A 20,247-nucleotide genomic window follows, 5' to 3' on the forward strand; every position below is an offset into this window, starting at 1 on the left:
GAAGCAAAGGATCAAATCAGTAACCTGGAAACCAAGGTAGAGGAAAGCACCCAATCGAAACAGCAAAAAGAAAAAAAAAATTTTAACGAGGAGAGTTTAAGAAACCTCTGCAACAACATCAAGTGTGCCAACATTCTCATCATAGGGGTACCAGAGAGGGAAGAGAAAAAGTGAGAGATTGAAAACCTACTTGAACAAATACTGATGAAAAACTTTCCTAACCTGGTAAAATAAATAGACATACAAGTCCAAGAAGCACAGAGAGTCTCAAACAAGATGAACCCAAGAGACCCACACCAAGATACATCATAATTAAAATGCCAAGGATTAAAGACAAGGAAAGAATCTTGAAAGCAGCAAGAGAAAAGCAATTAGTTACCTACAAGGGAATTCCCATAAGACTGTCAGCTGATTTCTCAAAAGAAACTTTGTAGGCCAGAAAGGATTAGCATAAAATATTCAAAATGATGAAAAGCAAGTGCCTACAACCAAGACTACCCTACCTAGCAAGACTATCACTTAGAATCAAAGGACAGATTAAAAAATTTCCAGACAAGAAAAAAAACAAAAGAAGTTCATCACTACTAAACCAGTATTATAAGAAATGTTAAAGGGACTTCTTTAAAAAAAAAAAAAAAAGATCAAAAATACAAACAAGAAAATATAGAAAAGAAAAAAATTCTCACTGACAAAGGCAAATATGTAATAAAAGCAATGAATCAACCAATTATAAAGCTAATAAGGCTTTATAATTAGGTTATAATATATTAAGGTTAAAAGGCAAAAATAGGAAGATCAAGTGTAATTACAACAATAAATTCAGGAATACACACAAACACACACACAAGGTAGTAAAAACTAATGATAAAAATATAAACATGGAGGGAGTGAGTAAAAATGGTAGTGATTTTGGAATGTGCTTGAACTTAAGTGACCATCAACTTAAAATAGACTGTTATAAAGATATTTTGGTATATAGGAAGCACATGGTAACCACAAACCAAAAATATACACGATAGATATAAGAAGTAAAGAGAAAGGAATCCAAACACAGCACTGTAGAAAGTTATCAACATACAAGAGAAGAGAAAAAGAAAGTAACAGAGAACTACAAAATCAATAAGAAAACGATTAATAAAATGTCAATAACTATATACCTATCAATAATTACTTTAAATTTAAATGGACTAAATGCTCCAATCAAAAGACAAAATGTGGATGAAGGGATTAAAAAAAAAGACTCATACATATATTGTATTTGAGATCGAAAGACACAGACTGAAAGTAAAGGTGTGGAAAAAGATATAGCATGCAAACGGAAACAAATAAGCAAAAAAGTCTAGGGTAATAATACGTTTATCAGACAAAATAGACTTTAAAACTAGGGCTGTAACAAGATGCAAAGAAGGGCATTTCAAAATAATAAAGGAATCAATCCAACAAGAGTACATAACTCTCATAAATATCTATGCACCTAACAAAGGAGCACCTAAATATATAGAGCAAATATTGATGGACATAAAGGGAGAGACTGACAGTAATACAATCATACTAGGGGACTTTAATACCCCATTGACATTAATGGATAGATCATCCAGACAGAAAATCAATAAGGAAACAGTGGCCTTAAATGATACATTAGACCAGACGGATTTAGTTGATATTTTTCCGACAGTTCACCTAAACGCAACAGAATATACATTTTTCTCAAGTGCCCATGAAACATTCTCCAGGATTGATGTCCACATGTTAGAACACAAAACAAGTCTCAATAAAGTTAAGAAGATTGAAGTCATCTCAAGCATCTCCTCTAACCACAATGGTATAAAACTAGAAATTAATTACAGGAAGAAAACTAAACTCATGCACACATGTGGAGGTTAAATAACAGGCTACTAAACAATAAATGAATTGACAAGATCAAGGAAAAAATCAAAATAAATCTGAAACAAATGAAAATGAAAATACAACAACCCAGAATCTATGGGGCACAACAAAAGCAGTTCTAAGAGGGAAATTTATAGCAATACAGGCTTAACTCAAGAAAAAAGAAAAATAACAAATAAACCATTTAACTTTACACCTAAAGTTGCTAGAAGAAGAACAAAGGCCAAAGTGAGTAGAATGAAGGAAATAATAGATGAGAGTGGAAATAAATAAAGTTTTAAAAAAAGCAATAGGAGAGATCGACAAAACCAAGATCTGGTTCCTTGAAAAGATTTAAAAAACTGATAAACCTTTAGACCAATTCAAGGAAAAAAAGAGCCCAATAAATAAAATCAGAAATGAAAGAGGAGAAATGAAAACCAATACCACAGAAATACAAAGAGTTATAAGAAAATACTATGGACAATTATATGCCCCAAAATTGGACAACCTGGAAGAAAGGATAAATTCCTAGAAACATACAATCTTCCATGGCTGAATTAGAAAGACAGAAAATCTGCACAGACTGATCAGTAATCAAAAAACTTCCAACAAACAAAAGCCCTGGACCAGATGACTTCACAGGTGAATTTTATCAAACATTAAAGAAGAATTGATATCTATCCTTCTCAAACTATCTCAAAAAAGTGAAGAGACAGGAAGAATCTCAAACTCTTTCTACACCTCAGCATTACCTTGATACCAAAACCAGACAAAGACACCACACACACACACAAAAAGAACATTAAAGGCCAGTATCCCTGATAAACAAAGATGCAAAATTCTCAACAAAATTTTAGCAAACCAAATTCAGCAATACATTAAAAAGATTGTACACCATGATCGAGTGGGATTTCTTCTCAAGATGCAAGGCTTGTTCAATATCTGCAAATCAATTAATGTGACACGCCCATAAACAAAATGAAGGATAAAAATCATATGATCAAATCAATAGATGTAGAAAAAGCACTTGACAAAATTCAGCATCCATTTACGATAGAAACTCAACAAAGTGGGGATAGAGAGTACATATCTCAACATAATATAGGTCATATATGACAAACCCACAGCAAACACCATACTCTTTGGTAAAAAGTGAAAGTTTTTTCCTTAAGATCAGTAACAAGACAAAGATGTCCACTTTCACCACTCCAATTAAACATAGTGTTGAAAATCTGAGCCACAACAATTAGACAAGAAAAAAAACAGGCATCATAATTGGAAAAGAAGAACTAAACCTGTCATTATTTGCAGATGGCATGATACAATATAGAAAATTCTAAAGAATCCACCAAAAAACTATTAGAACTAATAAATCAATTCTGAAAAGTAGCAGGATACAAAATTAATATTCAGAAATCAGTTGCATTTTTATACACCAATAATAGACTATCAGAAAGAAACTAAGAAAACAATCCCATTTACAATTACATCAAAAAGAATAAAATAATTAGGAATAAATTTAACAAAGGAGGTAAGAAACCTATACTCAGAAAACTATAAGACACTGAAGAAAGAAAGTTTAAAAGATACAAAGAAATGGAAAGATATACTCTGTTCATGGATAGGAAGAGTTAACATCATTAAAATGTTTACACTACCTAAAGCAATCTTAAGAAACAAGAATAAAGTTGAAGGTATCATACTACTTGATATCAAACTGTACTACAAGACTATAGTAATCAAAACAGCATTGTATTAGCAGAAAACAGACAAGTAGATCAATACAATAGAATAGATGAACCCAGAAATAAATCCATGTCTACGTGGTCATTTAATCTATAACAAAGGAGTCAAGAATATACAAAGGGGTAAAGAAAGTGTCTTCAATAAATGCTGCTGGGAAAACGAGACAGAGACATGCAAAAGAGTGAAACTGAATCAGTTTCTTATGCCATGTACAAAAATAAACTCAAAATGGATTAAAGACTTAAATATAAGACCCAAAATCATAAAACTAGTAGAAAACATAGGCAGTAAAATTTCTGACATCACCCGTAGTAATATCTTTTTGAATATGTCCCCTCCAGTAAGGGAAACAAAAGAAAACATAAACAAATGGAACTATGTGAAACTAAAAATGTTTTGCACAGCAAAGGAAACCATCAACCAAACAAAAAGAAAACCTATTGAATGGCAGAAGATATTCACCAATGATACATCCAATAAAGGGTGAATATCCAAGCTATATAAGGAACTTATAGAACTTAATATCCCCCATAAAAAAAAATCCAATTAAATCACCCTGTCAGAATGGCTATCATAAAAAAAATCACCAAACGAGTGTTGGCAAAGATGCGGAGAAAAGGGTACACTCTTGCATTGTTGGTGGGATTGCATTTGGTGCAAACACTACAAACAACAGTATGGCTTTTCCTCATAAAATTAATAATAGAACTATCATATGACTCAGTACTTCTACTTCTTGGAATTTAGCTGAAGAAATCCAAAACACTAATTTGAAAAGATATATGTAATCCTATGTTTATTGCAGCATTATTTACAATAGCCATGATAAGGAAGCAGCTTAAGTGTCCATCTATAGACAAATGGATAAAGAAGAGGTGGTACATATAAACAATGGAATATTACTTGGCCATAAAAAAAATGAAATCTCACCATTTGTGACAACACAGATCAACCTAGAGGGTATCATGTTAAGTGACATAAGTCAGACAAAGAAAATAAACAACATATATTTTCACTTATATGTGGAACCTAAAAAAACAAAATAAACAAACACAAAATGGAAACAAACTCACAGATACAGAGAACAAATTGATGGTTGTTAGAAGGGAGAGAGTATAGGGAGGTAGATGAAAAAGGTGCAGGGAATAAGATATACAAATTGTCAGTTATAAAAACAGTCACAGGTATGTAGAGTACTGCATAGGAAATATAATTGATAACAGTGCAATAACTATGTATGGTGTCAGATGGGTAATAGACATTGGAGTGATCACTTTGTAAGTTATATAAATGTCTAATCACTATGTTGTACACCTAAAACTAATATAATATTATATGTCAACTGTAATTGAAAAAAAAATACAAAAATAAAATTGTACAAGTCTCCACTAACTTAAAAACAACAAAAACAAAATCCTCCTTCAATATGCCTCAATAACTTGTTTTTCATTCTATAGATCCCATGCTCCCTGATCTATCCTCTATGGTCACCCCTAGACACATGTATTTATTTCAATTAAATTAATTGGAATTAAATAAAATTTGAAATTTAGTTTTTCGGTAGCATTAGCCCTATCCCAAATGGTTAATGGCACCATAAAGGACAGAGATTTAGTGCTTTTTTACTATCACATATGTTCTATTGCTAGATTTTTTGCCTTGTTTCCATTCCTCTTCCCTCTTACAGCCAAACTCTACTAGAAACTTTCTCTGTGCTAACATTACATTCTTACCTCCTCTTTACTCTTCAGCTCATAGATATGTGACTTGTCCCAACTCCTGGACTGAAACATTTTATGCCAATGTCATCAACCTCTCACACAACACAAAACAGGGCAAATGTCTTAGATCTCCACTTTTATGTCTAATCAGTTGCTTTATATACCAAGGACAATGATTTAAAATAGTCTCATTCATTTCTTATTGACACCACATGCTCTGGCTTTTCTCCCAAATTTTTGGCCCCTCCACGGACTCTGCTTGCTCTGCCCAACAAATAAATGTTTTCGCTTCTCAGTGATGTCTCAGACATACTTCTCTTGTCTCTTCATTTATTCCCTGCATTATCTCACCCTTTCCCATGTCTTTCAATGACAATATATCGTCATAACTCTCAAACTTAGATCTCTCCACTGAGCTACATACCATATACACATAAATGGATGAGACATCTGAACTTCCTAGCCAGTATGTTTCTAAATTAAATTATTTTCTACCTACCCCTGCTCAAATCTGTCTATTTTCCTTTGGAATCTATAGCATTAAATGGCAGCACCCTCACTCAAGCTACTATGGAAAAAAATTATGATACTTCTTCAAAAAAATAAAAAATAGAATTACCACATTATCCAGCAATTCCACTTCTGGACATACACCCAAAAGAATTGAAAGCAAAGTCTCAAAAATATTTATACACTCTTATTCATAGCAGCATTATTCACAATAGCCAAAAGGCAGAAGCAACTCAAGTGTCTATCAAGGGACTGATGAATAAACTAAATGGATAAATACATAAAATGGATAAATACATTAAATGGAATCCATTCGATCTTAACAGGGAAGGAAATTTTGACACATGCTATAATAGGAATGGACCTTGAGGATGTTATGCTAATTGAAATGAGGCAGTGCCAAATAGACAAATACCGTATGATTCCACTTACATGAGATAGCTAATGCAGTTAATTTAAATTTGTTGAGAGATAAAATTGAATGATGGTTTCCAGGGGCTGGAGAAGGGGGAAAGGGAAATTATTATTAATGGGTAGAGTTTCAATTTAGCAAGATGAAAAGAGTTCTTAAGACAGACGATAGTTATGGTTGCACAATATTTTCAGTGTATTTGATACCACTGAACTGTGTACTTAAAAATAATTAAGATGATAAAATTCATGTTATGTGTACTTTCCACTATATATATATATATACACACACACACACACACACACACACACACACACACACACACACACACACACACACATATATATTCACATAAATAAGAAGTGGAAGACCCTGGATGTAAACCCCATGTCCTCTACCGCTAGAGCTCGCATCGTTGACGGTTATATTCTACTTCATGACCTGGACCGTTTGGTGTTATCTAATGTCATCTTGTTACACAGAGTACACCAAGACCTTTAGTCAATGATATTTGACTCAAATATCATTTGCTAAGGTTGGTCTGTAAGTCTGGACTAGTAGTGGGGCCTTTAGAATTATCCTATCATTTTCTGTTTCTCAAAGGGCGTAGTTTTTGTGAATCATGATGATTCAGACCCACAATATGTTTTTGGTTATTTGGTTATTATGAGTGTTTATAATTATCATTTATTGAAGATATGCAATATTTTAGGTGTGCCTTAGGGGCTTTTCATATTTACTGTAATATTTATAACATCCCCATATTCTTATTTTCATTTATAAAATAAAGGTACTGAGGCTTTATAAAATTAAGTAATTAGGTCACATAACTAGTAGAAGTGAGAGTTGAATCTCATTTTGTTGAAATCAAAAATATTTTCCACTAAGACATACTTTTCCCCATTGCCTAACCTTCAGTGGACACATAAGCAACTTAGTTTCCTATTCTTAAATTTGGCCTTGGCCTCAAGTAGCCTTTCATATATTAACACAGTCTTATTATCTTTCATGAAATATGTATGCTTTGAAAATCACCTTTGAAAGAAAATATTTTTATCAGTATATTCAGGAAGTTGGACTAATGAACTCTCAGTTCTGACATTTTTCTAAATCTTTGGTCTTACTATACAACTGCATTAAAATGAGAAATCTCATCAGAAAGACTGAGAAAGAGATTGAGCATAATTCTGAGAGGCAATAAGTTTATTACTTAAATGTCTAACTACAGCTAATGTAGTAAATGTCTAATAGGTCTTGCTGTAGAAGTTCAGCCTCTTAAAAATTTTTTTTCACATAACATACTTATGACAGCATTTATTATTAATGATCATCTATGAGTTATGAAGGATAAGCTCATGTGAATGGAATCTGAACGTCAAACAACAGTCTCTCAGAAGCAGCTGAACCTCATCCAACTGTAGCATAACTTTGGAAATGAGCTAAAGAATGATGCTGAAGAAAATGCTTTGGTCGAACTAGTGATTTAATCTCTAAGAAGTGCCACCAGAAATGTAAATGGAAGTGAGAAGAAAAAATGGTCACAGTATTAAGTCTCCATGGTAAAGCTCACAATAGGTCAGCTATATGTATAGCCCTGAACTTTAAATCTGATGGCTTCCGAAGGCCTGGAAGCAGATAAATTTCTTCATCTAACATTTCCTGGCTCTTCAGTGATGTCAAACTCAGTCAGATCAAAAGCGTTGAACTCCTGTCAAACTCCAGGGTGGGTAATAGTCAGTAATTTTAATCTTAATCCTGAGGCCACAGTGTGTTCAAATGAGAAATCTACCCCATATGTTCATGATTTTACTTCACAGAAGTCCTTAAAAGATTTCTTCGTGAGAACTCTGCGAGGTTTCCAAATCTCCTTGGCTTCTTGGTCGTTTTAACCATTAAAATTATAAATAGGAATATCATTAGTGAAAACAGTTAAAAAACAAAACAAACAAACAAAAACAGTGACTTTTAAGAACCTAATATATGCCAGGAACTCCTACATGCATTATGTCACTTAAATTCTTGTAACTGGCCAGCCAATTGAATGGCACTGCCCCTATTTTTCAGATATCAAGGCACAGATAGGTACATGACTTCCTTCAGTGTATCCAGCTGGTATATGACCTCAGGAGTATATCTTACTTCAAAACTCATATCCTTTTAGGACATCACACTGCTTCTAAACCCAGTTTCTTTTTAGATCTATGAAATGATAGGTATTCAGTTGAAAACACAGAATATACCCGTTAAGAAGAAAATGAAGCCTGGGAACGTGTTTTCATTCCCCAGCTAGCACCCCTGGTGACCTTGCCAGCCGCAGTGATCTCATTAACCTCTATATTATCCTCTATTGAAGTGTACTTCATGTGGGTCCTTTAAAACTGTAAACTGGCCATTCTGAAAAAGTCAAGCAGCTTGAATTTTGCCCGTAAGGATTTTCTTGATGCACATTACTCATGCCCCTTTCTCTTCAAACTTAAATTGTCAAACTGTTTTTGCAAATATTCAGACTGTTGCCACTCATTTAGTCCTTTCTGGCATAGAAGTTCTGGACTGCTTTCTATGGAACTAGAAAATGTTTGCATTGGTAACTTGGAAATATTAAAATTAAAATGTAAAGATGACGCTAAGTGATCAAAAAAGCAAGAGAAAACAACCAGAGCTAAGATGACTTACCCAAATCACCAGTTCAACAGTTATTCTCACTCGTGTTTCTCTGTTACCTTAGGAAAATGCAAATTTGACTGACTCTTGGAAAATACTGACAAAGTCAGCTTTAAACCTCTATATCATAAAATACAATATTACAAATGAATTCTCAAAGTAGAAGAATTAAAAGTATGAAAATGAAAACACTAAAAAAAGCAAAAAAATTATGTTGTGCCTTGATAATTGAGTTTGCTGTTAGGTGCTTTCGTATAACATCTCTTTCACAATATAGCTTAATAAAGTGGATTTTATTCTCATTTTATCGATGAAGCATCTGAGGCCCTAACAAGGTCAAATATCTTGCCCAAAGTTACACAAGAAGTGAATGGAAAAACTACAATCAGAATTAAGCTCTAGCTCCAAAACCCATTCCTTTTTCACTTTATTAAACTGCCATCTTTAATTTTAAAATACATGTGGAAGTAGTTACTTAACTATATTTCCATCTCCTAATAACTATTGTGGGGAATGCTTATAGAGTAATTCATACAGCAGTAGAACTTGCCAAGTAAACACATTTTTAATGATGATGGCCAAAGCATGCTCATGCAGTTATTTAAACAGGTGAGGTGATCATTATGTTTCTTCCCTGTTTAAACAAGGTTTCCATTCATTTAAGAAATATAACATGGCAGGTTGCATGTTAGGAAGAGATAAGACATGCCTCTGAGCCGACATCCAAGGGGGTGAAAGCAGAGACTCATGATGTGAGGGGAAAGACGGTGATGCAAATGTATTTTATCTCAAAGAAACATATGCCTTGAGGCCCTTTCATTGAAACTATTAAAGTTGAAGAAAAAAACTACAGTCTTTCCCTTATTTTTCTCATCAACATGAAATAATTTCTCTTGGTAGCCTTATACCATAAATACAAAATGTTAATAAAATAACTGCAAATAACTCTTCCAAATACGTTAGTAAAATGTTATCTATGCAATTGCCATAATGCCATTATTGTTGAAATAACACCACAGATCATTTGGATCAGTTATCATTTAAGTAAAATATACTGACATTTTTTCTAGGATTTAGTATTTTTTCTTCTGTAAAAAAGAAGCATCACCTTTAAAAAAATAGAGCATACGCAAAACTGACCACATAAGGCTCCAGCGTGTTTGTGAAAACTCTCAGGCTCACACTCCTGGTTCTGCTCCCCGTTCTGCCCATGTGGAAGCTCCAGCTCCACCATCTCTTGACTGCTCCTTTTCTCCAAAGATTCCCTTAGACAGGCTTGATGTGAAAATCAAGTCCAAAGCAAGAATCACAAGAAAATGCCACATGGTGGAAAGTCCCTATTGCCTCTTGATTCTCTCATTCCCTTAGAATTTGCTGTTTCCAGGAAACTTTCTGATCCTTTATGTAAGAAATCTCCTAACCAGGACTATTTCTACCTCTCTCTAGGTTTGCCACAGCTTTCCAAAACTGAGAGCAGGTGAGCTCTAGCTGATCTTCCCTCAGTACAAATCAAAGGCTTTTTTTTCTTTTTTAGTAAGTCATCCCTCTTATTTTCTACCCCATATCTAGGAAGATTTGTTTATTCTCCTTACTCATCAGTCTTCTACTACCAGAGCTTTGGCAATTTTTCTGTTCAACTGGATTTTGGTCACTCTACTCCCATGATATACTACAGATGAATTGGGTTGTCCTGGTCCCTCCCAGCAGAGCTGTGTATAAGAAGCATGTTACACAGCCATCTTCCTCATGACTTGACTTTGATCTGGGATTTGACCATCAAGCTCTATCCACGGATATTCCATAGAACATGATAAATTCCTTTAAGTGAATATCATTTGAAACAAAGCCTTCATATGAATTTAATTTGAAATAATGCCAAATCATATTCATATTTCCAAATATGCTTTTAATATCATGGGTCAACTTGGAGCCTGAAAATCTACTGCACAACCAAGGTAATTACTGGAAAAAATGTTGAAAGACATATTATTCGTCCAATCTATAATAATATTTCTCTGCATTAGATGTGTATCAGAAGCATCTATGGAGCTTTTAAAAATTATGGGTGCCTTTTTACCCAGGTTGCCCATGCCTCTTCATGATAGATCAGGCTGCTATTCAAGATTTTTTTCCCATGGTTCTGATGCAATAGTATTATAAAGTTAACTTTGAGGCTATATAGAAATAGAGATAATTTAAAAAATTATCTCCATTGTTTGAGTAATTGAAAGGGATAGAATCTTAAAGAAATGTTACAGGATCTGTGAAATAGGTCGTTATTCCAAACAGAGTATGTCTTTCCCACTGAGGCCTACTCTAAGAATTCCAGATGGTAAATACAAACGTAAATGACAAGAATATTACTGTTAGGATCTTCTCTTATCCTAAACCTTTCTGTGACACTCTGATTAAACAATTTGCCATTTTGATAAGGATGAAACTATGGTCCAGAAATTAGTCTAGATATTTCAAGTAGAAGAAATTAATTTCACAAGTGATGAAAGAGTTGAGAAGCCCAACAGGAAATGGTGGAGCCCATTAAAAACTACAATCTGCTATCACACTGAGGGCTGATGAGACAAAAGGAGAAGATGGTGTTACTGGAATCCACAAAGCATGGCCACCTGAAGGAAAATGGAACCATGTTGGGCCTGCCTGTGACTATTAAAGAAGGTTCTTTCAGGCAGAACTAGATCGTGAAGTTAATAGAGCCTCTGCCTGAGACACCAACTAAGACAGGAAAAATGGGGGAAATACCCTGACTTTTCCTTTCTTCTTGTAGTGAAATCTACCTGTGATTTCCACTGGCTTAGCATAACCAGAGATGAGTGATATAGATTAATGCAGGGGAAGTATAAGGAATGGATCTTAGGGCAAAGAGGCACTTTCAGCACAGAAGGCATCTTTGGCTCCCAGCTCAATCACTTCAGCATTCCTATGATTCAGCATCTTTCTGTCTCGGCTTTACCTTCTTTTTCTTACTTCTGTCTCTTTGAATGTTATGAATTTGGACCCACCAAAAGAAAGGGTATGTTTGGGTTGAATTTCTCTGCTCAGTTAAAAGCAATGCTATTAGGGAGAGTTCTCACAACAGGTCATCCTCTTCACGACTCCCTCTGATTCAGCCACTGATCCAATCAGCTGTGGATTTTTTTTTGCAAAGTCACTTGGTACAAAGCAAGATAACTACAACAGATGGAAACTGAATTAACACTTCCTTTTTTTTTTTTTTTTTTTAGGTGAATTTTCTCAGGAGAGGGACATATTACATCTAGAAAACACTTTGAGTTTTTCCAGAAAGGGTCAGTGTTATGGGCTGAATTGTTTCCCCCTAAAATCCATATGTCAAAGCCCAAATCCCCATTACTTCAGAATGTGACTGTATTTGGAGATAGGATCTTTAACAACATGATTAAATTAAAATGAGATCATTAGTGTGGGTTCTAATCCAATATGTCTGATGTCCTTATAAGAAGAGGAAATTAAGACACAGGCACAGAGGGTAGACCATCTGAAGACACAGGGAGAAGATGGCCATCTACAAGCCAAGGAGAGGGACTTCAGAAGAAACCAAACCTGCCAACATCTTAATCTGGAACTCCTAGTCTCTAGAATTGTGTGAAAATAAATTTTTGTTGTTTAAGCCACTCAATATGTGGTACTTTATAATGGCAACCCTAGCAAACTATATAGTTAGTATATTAGATAGAATTATATTTATTGATCAGATATATTTTGATGTTCAAAGGTATGTTCAATACACTCAGTGATGATTGTTTCAGTCACTAGTTCTCTTTAACATTGGCCTTTGTGGCAGTTAGCTAAGGCTGCTGTAACAAGTACCACAGACTGTGTGGCTTAAACAACAAAAGCTATTTTCTTACAATTCTTGAGACTGGAATTTTGAGGTCAAGGTGCCAGCAGGACTAGTTTCTCCTGAGGCTTCTTTGCTTGGCTTGTAAGAGGCCACATTTTTGCTGTGTCCTCACGTGGTCTTTCCTCCGTGTGCATATACATGATGTCTCTTCCTCTTATTATGAGGACACCAGTCCTTTTGGATCAAAGCCCACCCTTATGACCATATTTAAACTTAGTTACCTCTTTAAAGAGCCTTTTTGGAGATAGGGCCTTTAAAGAGGTAACTGAGGTTAAATAAGTCACACTGGTAATTTGGGCTTCAACACTTGAATATTGTGGGGACACAATTCGGTCCATAATACTCTTCAAACTTATTTTACCTTTTCTACTTACACTTGTAACTACTGAAAACATTCCAAACTTGGCAGTAAAGATCTTATCTAGAGACCTAGCTAGGACACCTCTCCTGACTGCCATTAAGTTGATCACAAACACTCTGATTATTGGTCTTCACTTCTCTAAAATTCAAACCCTATCTTACCAGGTTATTGTGGAAATTTAATTAGATTGTTGGTGTGTGTATTTTATAAATGGTAGAATATTATCATCAGTAGCCTCATTATCAGTGTACCTCCCAATTCTTACCTGTGTCAGAACCACATCTACCTGAAAAGTCATTTTTCAGAAAAACATCAGGTCTAGCCTATTTTTTCCCCATAGACACATTGTTTGGATTACATTTTCCACTGTGCCCAAGTTTTTCTGGCCCTTGTTTTCTACACTATTTCCCAGATCATGGCCATTCATAGTTTCCTCATCTATAAGATGGGGGATGATATTATGTATCTCACAGGGCTATTGTGAAGATTAAATGTGTTGAGAGCTATGAAACACTTAATATTGTGTCTGACATAAAGTAAGCACTATACAATTGATTATATAATATATATAATATGATTAATAACACTATCATTATTATTAGAATTATAGGTAATTATTTTTCATACATGAGATGCTGTTGCTGCCCTGTCTGATCCCCCTTCACCAGGCTCATGCGCCAACTGCCAAGCTGCTGCAGTTGTTGGCTGCTAAAGTTTCATACTTGCAGCCTTCTGCAGAAGATTGCCCTTGGTGATGGGAATCGACTCTACTCAAGATATCTGAAGAGTTATGTCATCTTTCCTTAGAGGCCACCCACAGCCAATAACTGACTAGTATAAAGGATAAAATAGGCCAGCCCCCTCTTCTCTGTGTAGGACAAATTCTGTTGCATGATTTGATCTCCAGGGTTTGGCAGTGAGAACAATCTGAAGCTACATGTTTTATAAAACCACACTCTTAACTAGCTTCTTCCCTTGTCCCATCCTGTTTTCCTCACTCTCTTGTAGGGCTCTTCTGAGAACATACCCTCAATGACTCATGTGCACAAGAATTTCCACATCAAACTAGAGTCTAGAGAAACCAACCTATGAAATTCACCTCAGTAGATAGTAGTTTTTAGACTTCAGTGATGTCTTATGCATTTTTGTTTCACTGCCATCATATCTAACTTAATATCAATCTTATATTATGTGTTTAAACAAATGTTTTCTGGTTGATTGGTTAAAATATCTACAAAGTATCTATAGGAGTAGTGACTACTAATTTCAGCTTTAAAAGAACTACAGACCAAGAATGTAGATGCAAAATACAGAAACTATGCAACGGAAAAATCTGTTCATCTGTCTTAACAACTGATGTAAATCACAGTTAGTTGAGAGCAGTGATTACTATTGAATGTGAGAGCTGCCAGAATGATAGAATCATGTGTGTCATTTGGAAACTAGACGTACATCCAGAGAGAATGTGGGAAATATTGTCATTGAATACTGTCATATGCTTTGTAGATGGATAGTGTCATCTCAGTGACAGCATGTCCTGCAGAAAAGGCCTCTGAGGAAGTCTGAGGACAGGTCTTTATCTTTTCATTCCTCCTGAGATTATAGAAGCAGCTTTCAATTAAAGGCAATGAAAGAATGAGAGCGTCTTGCACTACTGTGAACCAGAAGTTTCTACATTATTTCACATTATTATGTTTTATATCATAATGAAAGAAAAACTAAATATAATCCAAAGATATAGAGAGCCATATGCATCTACAATAGAATCAGCCTTGCCCTTCCTCTCACAGCTTTATCATTATGATCACATGAAGTAACATAATAAAAGCACTTTGTAAGCAGCAATGTGCTATATGATTGTATAGTACTAAATGATTATTATTATTAATATTAATAAAAAATACATTCCCCATAGGTACACTTAGGCATTTCAGGTATATTGGACAGTAATCATTCAGTTCCAAGTGGGAGAATCCTACCTTAAATTAGCCTTAGCAAAAAAGGACTCGATCACTTGGCTCTCGGCACAAGGTAGAGGTCCAATGGTTAATACTCACGATAGTGGTGAATTGGGATGGTATACCAGTAGAAGGGAATGCATTAGCTGATATGATGTATCAGGTATTTGAGAGGTGCTGGGACTTCGTAACTAAGAGGATCATGTTATTCAATGGTTATTGTTAAATAATATTGATATTCTAAGACTGTGGTTCTCAACTTTACCATGAATCAAAATGACCTGCAGGTTTGTAAAACAATTTTTCTGGGCCCAATCCAATTCCTATTAAGAAATGGCATTCCTCCCTTCATTGAAGACAATCCAGAGACCTCTTTCCTGCAAGATAGTATGTGTCCTCCCCAAAGTATAATCCATGAGCATTGATTCCTAAACATATACAGCATGCCAAACCCCATCACAGCATCTGCTTCTGAAGAACCCAGCTGTGATGGTGGGCTTCTAGCTGGTGATAACTGGAATCAGAAGTTTCAAAACATTAAGAATATTCCTTTCCAAAATTTTTGTCTGTCTGTCTACCAGATTAATTCTCTCCCACTCAAGATGAACTTTTTCAACCTTGTATATGGACAACAGAGCCATGGACACATCAGACTCAAGTGATAGCAATTCTGTGTCCCAAGAGTCTCAGAGGAATCTGTTCTGGTCCAATTTGAAGAAATCCAGGGGAAGGCCCTATTTGGTGTAGTGCTCACTGTGCTACGGAGCCATAAAGAACATGATTATGGCATCTTGGGTCAAATCTTCATTCCTGGGGTCAGGGAGCCAAGGAAGATTTCCAAAAGAAGGAAGAAAAGGAGAAGAATGGGCAAAAATAAAAGTAAGCCATTTTTTGAATGAGATTGATACTAATTCATACCAGAATACTTCCATATGTCCTGAATTATTTTGATAGCTTAAAAAGGTGTGGGAGTAGAGAAAAGAAAAAAGAAAAAAATGACTACTTCTTTCACCATAAATTTTCTTATCTGACTGGGCATAAAATTAAAAGTCAGTAGTTAATCTTTGTTGCAATAGACAGAAACCTAAATTCAAACTAACTAAGCAAAAACTAAAATTTATTCAAGGCTCCTATAACTGCAGGAAGTAGAGTGATTCAGCTGGCCACAGACTCAGACACCACCAAGGCCATCTCTGTCATCTCTTGCCTTGGCTCCTCATTGTGTCACATCATGCTGTTAGACCAACTTTCTCCACATAGCAGGGAACAATGGAATGTGAAGTCACCTGCTTCCTATTTTGCAACTTCATCACAAGTGAGGAAATGCCTCCCCACCCCTCATCTCCAGTTTTAACAAATATAGGAAAAAATTTTATCTAGTTTGGTCACATGCCCAACTCTGAGAACAATCAGGCATGATCAGAAGAAAAGTCTCCTAGTGTTGGAACAGCTTGATTTCATAATCATTATGAAAAAGGGAAGGAATTATTTAAGAACATGGAAGAACGAAGAGAATGGCTGGGAACAGAGGAGGGACATCTTCCAAAAGAGGGGATGCACAGCCTAATAAAACCAGAAGGAAACTAGAACAAGAAAAAACGGACTTCACTTCAAAGAACATAAAAGTAGAGTTTGCTTTCTACCAGAAGTAGGGGAAGTCACAAGCACAAGCCTGAAAAGTTTAGAACATAATACAAAAAAAGAAAGCATAAGTTCATATTTAATCACATCCATCTTTGTAAAGATAGAGAAAAAAAGCAGGTCCTAGGATGCTGGTATCTGAAAGGACACTTACAAACCGCTAAGTTCAACCTCATTTTTTAAATGAGGTAGCTAAAGCCCACAGAGAAGTGACTCATTCAAAGTCACTATTTGGTGGCAGGTACCATGATTTCTAATTTAGCATTCTTCCCACTGTGTTGTAAGAGCCCCATCCAAACTTGGTTAAAACAAATACCTCCAAGATTCTGGATTATTATTGACCATATTTTCTGATTTTAAGAGTGTTATAATTGTGAATGATTTTCTCTGCTTACACAGGTTTTTCAACGGGAAGCCAATATAGTTTAAAACATCATTGCAGAACTGGAGCCAACACAAATTTTTCTAAATTTATATTCAAGAGCTCAAATTTTAAACACAATGTACTGAACCTGGCATTAATTACTTAAATTGTAATCTGTCTCAGAACTACTGGCTAATGTATTTTACACTTTTTGTCTGTATCTTCTTAGAGCTGTGGGGAAAGTTTCGCCGCCCAAAAAGTAATAACTGAAAAATAAAAAGCAATGAAGAATAAGGACCATATCTGTGTTCAGACAGAGAACTGAAAAGGCATTTAGCATATACACTACAATCAGACAAAGTTAACTTGATCCTAGTCTCTGATGGAAGGAATGAACAGGTTCACCTAAGTTCAATCTTAATGCTTTGGAAATTAATTATGAGTACAAGTGGCCTCTCCTCATCTCTTAGAGTATTCAAATACCTCAAAAATTCAAATAAAATTACTTGAATATTTTAGAGACTCATTGTATAGTTTGTATGGCAAAAGTTACTCTCTCGCACTTCAATTTATAGAATGAAAAGCAAAAATAAAATTCAGTACTACTTTGTGTTCTTTACATTGAGTTTTCCATAATTATGCATTTACTCTGGAGTTTGAATATCAAGTCTGGGGTGGAGACATATTTGGGAATAGTCAGTATAAATATTTAAAGCCATGGAATCAGAAGAAAGAGTCAGGAAAGATAAGAGAAGGTGAAAGGAATGAAAATTGAGCCTCATGTTATACAAACATGACACAAGGTCTGAAAGATGAGAAGCAAGAGAAACTAAGAAGGAAAAGATAATTAAGTAGAAAGAACCAAGAAAGAGTGATGTATTATAATCCAAGTAAAGAGAGTATTTCAATACGTATAAAAGATAAATTATGTCAAATGATGAAGTAAGATGAAAATGGAGAACTGGTTTTTGGACTTGGTAATGGGGAAGTTGAAGATCTTGAAAAGAACTAATTCATTGGAGTTGTATGTATAAATCCTTAATTAGAAGGAATTCAGGTGGAAAGAGGGGGAGGGGATGTGTAGACTACCCATTATGTGAGTTGAGCCAAAAAGGGGAGCAAAGAAATGGTGAGACAATTATAAGAATGTACATAGTTATGTGAGATTTTTCTGTGTGTGTGTGTGTGTGTGTGTGTGTGTATGTGTGTGTGTGTGTTTATGCCTATAGCACTTGGTCTTCCTAGGTGGTCTCCCATCCAAGTACTAACCAAGCCCGACACTGCTTAGCTTCTGAGAGGATATATCGGTGTCTTTCTTTCTAAGACAGGAGATAGCAGACCATGTTTTTATGCTAATGGGATGACTTCCGCAAAAGAGGGAAATTCACGATGCAGGAGAAAAGGGAGACAGTTACAGCATGAATAACCTTGAGTAGGCATAAAGAACAGGACCCAGTGCACAAATAATGGCGTTGTCCTTAGGAGCAAGGACAGTTCATCCAAAGTGGCATGAGAAATAGCAGAATAGATAGATAAAGAGGCAAGCAGGTTAGTGGATGTGGTGATGAAAATGTGGAAGATTTGAAATGCTCATCCAAGATAGTGTGTGAGTGGAAGGACTTGGAATATATAGTAGGAACAATTAGATAATAATTAGAATCCAGGTCTATGGCCATGCCACCCTGAATGAGCCCAATCCCGTCTGATTTGGGAAGCTAAGCAGGGTCGGGCCTGGTTAGTACTCGGGATGGGAGACCACCTAGGAAGACCAGGTACTGTAGGTGTAAACTACAAAATAAAATAAAATAAATTTAAATTAAAAAAAAATTAGAATCCAGTCAAAAGGATTCCATGTAGATCAACTACATGTTCAGTACGGTAATACTATATCGCAGTAACAAATAACCTCAATGTTCCAGTGGTAACAAACAAACCCTCATGCTTCTAATGCACACAAAGATGTACCTTAGGTATTCTTCAAGGCTGCCACCTCCATTGAGTGACTCAGAAAGTCAGATAGCTTTCCAATTTTGGCTCTGCATCTCAACATGTGGCATCTGTACTCACTAAAATGTCTTGTCCGTTTTCTGCCAAAAGAGAAACAAGAAAATGGTACATTGGTTCTTACATGTCTTGTCATTTCCATTCACCATTTCATCAGCTAGCACCAGTCGTACAGCCACACTACCTGCACTGAGTGTAAGGTAACTCATGGCCTATTTAGTGAGAACTTCTGGCTGCTGTGATGTGAATATTTCATTATTTAGAATTATCGAGGAGATAGCGTTTGAAGGAGAAGTGGTGAACCAGGCACTAAAAAATTCTTCAAATAATAAAAGGAATTGAGCTAGAAGGCTGTAGATGTCAATAACTGAAACAAAAAAATCAGCAGGTACTAGAGACTGTTGGCATGAATGGCCAAGGAGCTGGGGGCTTATGTGCTAGAAATTATCTTCCTGCTATAGTAAATTCTGTTTGAAATTTGTGTTCATGATTTCAAATACCCAGATATAAAATGAAATATTCAATCATCTAGCTCTTTCCTAAGGCAGTAAATTTTAAGCTATTCATGAATGGCCTGTTGATGAATATGAATAATATAGGGCTAACCATATTTCCTACGTGGTTTACCAGATTTTAAAGATGAAAATATGAGCACAATAAAATTTTACTGAACACAATTTATTCTTTCCTTGATGATTTAGAAGGCACCTTTTGCTCCCGTAGTGACTTAGGGACATGCCTATGAACATCAATTATAATTGAACTGCAGATGTGCAGGGCTATAACTCACATGGGTTCTCTGCACACTGGGATCACAAGCAGGGCAGCAATAAGAGTAATGATAGCAGAGAATGGAAGAGTCTAGAGCTGGGGATACTAACCAGGTGGTATGACTTGCCCCCAAGGGTAAAACTAGCAGTTGAAATAATAAAGTTCAAGGAAATGAGGGAACTTGGGTTTCAATCAGGGCTGATATTCATGTCCAGGTGCTGGGAACATGAGACAACAAAGCTCTGTACCAACCATCAGGCAGATCATATGTCTTCAATCTCGTAGGTTAATTGTTTAGAAGCAGATGTGGACTATTCAACTATTGAGATTTCCAAGACATGGTCCATCAACC

At 35.5% G+C, this 20,247-nt stretch overlaps 1 pseudogene; it reads left to right on the forward strand.

Moving 5' to 3' along the window:
* The first annotated feature begins 18,784 nt into the window (after positions 1–18,784).
* Positions 18,785–18,904, forward strand: LOC112477766 (annotated as a pseudogene).
* The last annotated feature ends 1,343 nt before the right edge of the window (positions 18,905–20,247 follow it).

Source organism: Pteropus alecto, unplaced genomic scaffold, assembly GCF_000325575.1.
Source record: "Pteropus alecto unplaced genomic scaffold, ASM32557v1 scaffold121, whole genome shotgun sequence".
Classification (NCBI taxonomy): Eukaryota; Metazoa; Chordata; class Mammalia; order Chiroptera; family Pteropodidae; genus Pteropus; species Pteropus alecto.